Below are 7,092 nucleotides of genomic sequence, written 5' to 3' on the forward strand. Positions count from 1 at the left end.
CTACATGCAAACAAGCTAGAATGAATATCTCTTGGATCTCTTAATCAGGATCTTCGTGGTATAAGTTAGAACCCATGGATGGCCATTCCTGAGGTCCGGAAAGTCTAAACCTTGTCTGTGGTATTCCGAGCAGGATACGGGAAGGGATGGCTATGACGTACTTCAAACTCGCGAGTGCTGGGCGTAGTGACAGACGCAAAAGGATAGTAAATCCTATTCCAGTATGATCGGGAACCTCAGATGATTAGCCGTGCCGTGACAGAGCATTTGGACCATTTTCACAAGAGGAGGGGATTGTAGCCACTGACAACGGTGATGCCCTTGCATAAAGCTTGCCATGGAAAGGAGTAAGACTGATTGGATGAAGACAGCAGGAAAGCAGAGGTTCAGAGGGACGAAAGCATCTCCATACGCTTATCTGAAATTCTCACCAATGATTTACATAAGTATTTCTATCCTTAGTTTCTGTTTAATTAGTATTATTTTTGAAAACTCCATAATCAATTATTATCCGCCTGACTGAGATTTACAAGGTGACCATAGCTTGCTTCATACCAACAATCTCCGTGGGATCGACCCTTACTCACGTAAGGTTTATTACTTGGACGACCCAGTGCACTTGCTGGTTAGTTGTATCGAAGTTGTGACAAATTATGAATTAAGATTAGAGCACCAAGTTTTTGGAGCCATTACCAGAGATCACAATTTCGTGCACCAAGTTTTTGGCGCCGTTGCCGGGGATTGTTCGAGTTTGGACAACTGACGGTTCATCTTGTTGCTCAGATTAGGTAATTTTCTTTTTGTTTTCTTTTTAAAAATTTTTCAAAAATCTTTCAAAATTTTCTCCTTTGTTTTCGAAAAAAAATTTTAAAATAAAAAAATGTTTTCCAAAAATTTTATAATTTTATTCAAAATTTTTAAGAATGAATTCCAGTGTTTCATGAACCATGTGAAGCCTGGCTGGCTGTAAAGCCTTGTCTAAATTCATTTGGACTAAGGCTTCCAATTTGTTATCAAGAGCAAGCTAGTTGGTGCTAATCCACCTACTGCTGTTCATGATCTACCTGTTACATACTAAAGCTTGGCTGGCTATTCAGCCATGCCTGACCCTTTGATTGGAGCTTTAGAATAAGAATGCTAGATTCCTGGAATTCATATTAAAAATTTTGGAATCCTTATTTTTCTTTTTCAAAATGATTTTCGAAAAATTAAAAAGAAAATACAAAAAAATCATAAAATCATAAAAAAAAAATATTTTTTTTTGTTTCTTGTTTGAGTCTTGAGTCATATTATAAGTTTGGTGTCAATTGCATGCTCATCTTGCATTTTTCGAAAACTCTCATGCATTCATAGTGTTCTTCATGATCTTCAAGTTGTTCTTAGTAAGTCTTCTTGTTTGATCTTTGCATTTGCATGTTTTGTGTCTTTTCTTGTTTTTCATATGCATTCTTGAATTCTTAAGTGCCTAAGCATTAAAGATTTCTAAGTTTGGTGTCTTGCATGTTTTCTTTGCATTAAAATTTTTTCAAAAATATGTTCTTGATGTTCATCATGATCTTCATAGTGTTCTTGGTGTTCATCTTGACATTCATAGCATTCTTGCATGCATCACATGTTTTGATCTAAAATTCTCATGCATTGCATCATTTTCATGTTTCTCTCTCTCATCATTAAAAATTCAAAAATCAAAAAAATATCTTTCCCTTTTTCTCTCTTAAAATTTCGAAAATTAGATTTGACTTTTTCAAAAATTTTTTTAAAAAAAATCTAGTTATTTTTATGAGTCAAATCAAATTTTCAATTTAAAAAAATCTCATCTTTTTCAAAATCTTTTTCAAAAATCAAATCTTTTTCATTTTTCTTAGTTATTTTCGAAAATTATAAAAATGTTTTTCAAAAAATCTTTTTCTTATCTTTATCACATAATTTTCGAAAATAACATCACCAATTAATGTTTTGATTCAAAAAATTCAAGTTTGTTACTTACTTGCTAAGAAAGATTCAAACTTTAAGTTCTAGAATCATATCTTGTGATTTCTTGTGAATCAAGTCATTAATTGTGATTTTAAAAAAATCAAATCTTTTTCAAAACTAATTTCAATCATGTCTTTTCAAAAAAAAATATCTTCTTTTCTTACCTTTTTCAAAAATTTGATTTCAAAATATCTTTTCTAACTTCTTATCTTCTTATCTTTTCAAAATTGATTTTCAAAATTTGTTTCAACTAACTAACTAACTTTTTGTTTGTTTCTTACCTTTTTCAAAACTACCTAATTAACGCTATCTCTCTAATTTTCGAAAATATCTCCTCTCTTTTTCAAAACTTCTTTTTAATTTTGGATTTTAATTTTCGAAAATTACTAACCTTTTTCAAAAATTATTTTCGAAAATCACTAACTCTTTTTCAAAAATTATTTTCGAAAATTCTCCCTCTCTCATCTTATTCTATTTATTTATTTATCTACTAACATCTCCTCATCTCAATTCACTGCTCCTATCCTTACCCTTGTGTTTGGATTCTTCATTCTTCTTCACCCCTATTCCTTTTCTTTTTCTACTAACATTAAGGAACCTCTTTACTGTGACATAGAGGATTCCTCTTCTTTTCTTGTTCTATTCTCTTTCTTATGAGCAGGAACAAAGAAAAAGGCATTCTTGTTGAAGCTGATCAAGAACCTGAAAGGACTCTGAAGAGGAAACTAAGAGAAGCTAAATTACAACAATCCAGAGACAACCTTATTGAAAATTTCGAACAAGTAAAGGAGATGGCAGCCGAACCCAACAACAATAATGCAAGGAGAATGCTTGGTGACTTTACTGCACCAAATTCTAATTTACATGGAAGAAGCATCTCCATTCCTGCCATTGGAGCAAACAACTTTGAGCTGAAACCTCAGCTAGTTTCTCTGATGCAGCAGAACTGCAAGTTTCATGGACATCCATCTGAAGATCCTTTTCAGTTCTTAACTGAATTCTTGCAGATCTGTGATACTGTTAAGACTAATGGAGTAGATCCTGAAGTCTACAGGCTCATGCTTTTCCCTTTTGCTGTAAGAGACAGAGCTAGAGTGTGGTTGGACTCTCAACCCAAAGACAGCCTGAACTCTTGGGATAAGCTGGTCACGACTTTCTTAGCCAAGTTCTTTCCTCCTCAAAAGCTGAGCAAGCTTAGAGTGGATGTTCAAAACTTCAGACAGAAAGAAGGTGAATCCCTCTATGAAGCTTGGGAAAGATACAAGCAGCTGACCAAAAAGTGTCCTTCTGACATGCTTTCAGAATGGACCATCCTGGATATATTCTATGATGGTTTATCTGAGCTATCAAAGATGTCATTGGATACTTCTGCAGGTGGATCCATTCACCTAAAGAAAACGCCTGCAGAAGCTCAAGAACTCATTGACATGGTTACTAATAACCAGTTCATATACACTTCTGAGAGGAATCCTGTGAATAATGGGACGCCTATGAAGAAGGGAGTTCTTGAAATTGATACTCTGAATGCCATATTGGCTCAGAACAAAATATTGACTCAGCAAGTCAATATGATTTCTCAGAGTCTGAATGGAATGCAAGCTGCATCCAACAGTACTCAAGAGGCATCTTCTGAAGAAGAAGCTTATGATCCTGAGAACCCTGCAATAGCAGAGGTGAATTACTTAGGTGAACCTTATGGAAACACCTATAACTCATCATGGAGAAATCATCCAAATTTCTCATGGAAGGATCAAAAGCCTCAACAAGGCTTTAATAATGGTGGAAGAAACAGGTTTAGCAATAGCAAGCCTTTTCCATCATCTACTCAGCAACAGACAGAGAATTCTGAGCAGAATCCATCTAGCTTAGCAAACTTAGTCTCTGATCTATCCAAGGCCACTGTAAGTTTCATGAATGAAACAAGGTCTTCCATTAGAAATTTGGAAGCACAAGTGGGCCAGCTGAGTAAAAGAATCACTGAAACCCCTCCCAGTACTCTCCCAAGCAATACAGAAGAAAATCCAAAGAGAGAGCGCAAGGCCATTGATATTACCAAAATGGCCGAACCCAAAGAGGGAGAGGAGGACGTGAATCCCAGTGAAGAAGACCTCCTGGGACATCCAGTGATCAATAAAAAGCTTCCCTCTGAGGAACCAAAGGACTCTGAGGCTCATCTAGAGACCATAGAGATTCCATTGAACCTCCTTATGCCCTTCATGAGCTCTGATGAGTATTCATCTTCTGAAGAAAATGAGGATGTTACTGAAGAGCAAACTGCCAAGTTTCTTGGTGCAATCATGAAGCTGAATGCCAAATTATTTGGTATTGAAACTTGGGAAGATGAACCTCCCTTGTTCACCAATGAACTAAGTGATCTGGATCAACTGACATTGCCTCAGAAGAGACAGGATTCTGGAAAGTTCATAATACCTTGTACCATAGGCACCATGATCTTTAAGGCTCTGTGTGACCTTGGTTCAGGAATAAACCTCATGCCCCTCTCTGTAATAGAGAAACTGGGAATCTATGGGGTGCAAGCTGCTAAAATCTCATTAGAGATGGCAGACAATTCAAGAAAATAGGCTTATGGACAAGTAGAGGACGTGTTAGTAAAGGTTGAAGGCCTTTACATCCCTGCTGATTTCATAGTCCTAGATACTGGAAAGGAAGAGGATGAATCCATCATCCTAGGAAGACCTTTCCTAGCCACAGCAAGAGCTGTGATTGATGTGGACAGAGGAGAATTGATCCTTCAATTAAATAAGGACAACCTTGTATTTACAACTCAAGGATCTCTCTCTGCATCCATGGAGAAGAAGCAGAAAAAGCTTCTCTCAAAGCAGAGTCAACCAAAGCCCCCACAGTCAAACTCTAAGTTTGGTGTTGGGAGGCCACAACCAAACTCTAAGTTTGGTGTCAAACCCCCATATCCAAACTCTAAGTTTGGTGTTGGGAGGTCTCAACAAAGCTCTGCACATCTGTGAGGCTCCATGAGAGCCCACTGTTAAGCTATTGACATTAAAGAAGCGCTTGTTGGGAGGCAACCCAATTTTTATTTATCTAACTATATTTTTCTTAGTTATATGTCTTTATAGGTTCATGATCATGTGGAGTCACAAAATAAATATAAAAATTAAAAACGGAATCAAAAACAGTAGAAGAAAAATCACACCCTGGAAGAAGCACCTGCCTGGCGTTCAACGCCAGAACAGAGCATGGTTCTGGCGCTGAACGCCCAAAATGGGCAGTGTCTGGGCACTGAACGCCCAAAATGGGTAGCATCTGGGCACTGGACGCCAGAACTGCACCCTGGAGAGGAGCTGGCGCTGAACGCCCAGAACAAGCATGGTTCTGGCGTTCAACGCCAGAAATGGGCAACAAATGGGCGTTGAACGCCCAAAATGGGCACCAACCTGGCGCTGAACGCCCAGAGTTGTGTGCAAGGACATTTTACATGCCTAAATTGGTGCAAGGTTGTAAATCCTTGAACACCTCAGGATCTGTGGACCCCACAGGATCCCCACCTACCTCATCATCTCTCTCTCCATTCATGATCATCCCTTCTGTTTTCCATTAATCACTCACATCCATCCACTCTTCCCCATAAACCTACCTCATAAACTCCACCTACCTTCAAAATTCAAAATCAATTTCCCACCCAACCCACCCTAAATGGCCGAACTTTAACCCCCCCTTCCCTACATAAAGCCTTCCATTCTTCCTCATTTTCACACAACACAACCCTCTCTTCTCTTCTTGGCCGAATACACCTCCCCCCTCTTCTCCATATTTTCTTCTTCTTCTCCATCTATTCTTTCTTTTCTTGCTCGAGGGCGAGCAAAATTCTAAGTTTGGTGTGGTAAAAGAATAAGCTTTTTGTTTTTCCATTACCATTGATGGCACCTAAGACCGAAGAATCCTCTAGAAAAGGAAAAGGAAAGACAAAAGCTTCCACCTCTGAGTCATGGGAGATGGAAAGGTTCATCTCCAAAGCCCATCAAGACCACTTCTATGATGTTGTGGCCAAGAAGAAGGTGATCCCCGAGGTCCCTTTCAAACTCAAAAGAAATGAGTATCCGGAGATCCGACATGAAATTCAAAGAAGAGGTTGGGAAGTTCTAACAAATCCCATCCAACAAGTCGGCATCCTAATGGTTCAAGAGTTCTATGCCAATGCATGGATCACCAAGAACCATGATCAAAGTAAGAACCCGGATCCAAAGAACTATGTTACAATGGTTCGGGGGAAATACTTAGATTTTAGTCCGGAGAATGTGAGGTTGGCGTTCAACTTGCCAAACATGGAAGGAGATGAACGCCCCTACACTAGAAGGGTCAACTTTAATCAAAGGTTGGACCAAGTCCTCATGGACATATGTGTGGAAGGAGCTCAATGGAAGATTGACTCCAAAGGCAAGCCGGTTCAACTAAGAAGATTGGACCTCAAGCCTGTGGCTAGAGGATGGTTGGAATTCATCCAATGCTCCATCATCCCCACTAGCAACCGATCTGAAGTTACTGTGGATCAGGCCATCATGATTCATAGCATCATGATTGGAGAGGAAGTAGAGGTTCATGAAGTCATCTCCCTTGAACTCTACAAAATAGCCGAAAAGTCATCCCCCATGGCAAGGCTAGCTTTTCCTCATCTTATTTGCCATCTATGTTACTCAGCTGGAGCTTTCATAGAAGGAGACATTCCCATTAAGGAAGAGAAGCCCATCACTAAGAAAAAGATGGAGCAAGAAAGAGAGCCCATTCATGGAGCTCAAGAGGCGCAGGAAGCTCATCACCATGAGATCCCGGAGATGCCTCAAATGTATTTTCCTCCACAAAACTATTGGGAGCAAATCAAACACCTCCCTAGGAGAATTAAGTTCTAACATGGGACAACTAAGGGTGGAATATCAAGAGCACTCCATCATCCTTCATGAAATAAGAGAAGATCAAAAAGCAATGAGGGAGGAGCAACAAAGACAAGGAAGAGACATAGAAGAGCTCAAGGACATCATTGGTTCCTCAAGAAGGAAACGGCACCATCACTAAGGTGGACTCATTCCTTGTTCTTATTTTCTGTTTTTCGTTTTCTTAATGTTAAGTGCTTATCCATGTCTGTGT

General features: G+C 38.8%; 1 non-coding gene across 1 annotated transcript; it reads right to left on the minus strand.

The window, feature by feature from the left end:
- Nucleotides 1-3,164: 3,164 nt before the first annotated feature.
- Nucleotides 3,165-3,272, minus strand: LOC148550815 (small nucleolar RNA R71). Its single transcript, XR_015893383.1, has one exon. It is a non-coding gene; the product is annotated as a small nucleolar RNA R71 (small nucleolar RNA).
- Between the last annotated feature and the right edge of the window lie 3,820 nt (nt 3,273-7,092).

This window comes from Arachis ipaensis, chromosome B7 (assembly GCF_059453495.1).
Source record: "Arachis ipaensis isolate K30076 ecotype BB chromosome B7, ASM5945349v1, whole genome shotgun sequence".
NCBI classification, from domain to species: domain Eukaryota; kingdom Viridiplantae; phylum Streptophyta; class Magnoliopsida; order Fabales; family Fabaceae; genus Arachis; species Arachis ipaensis.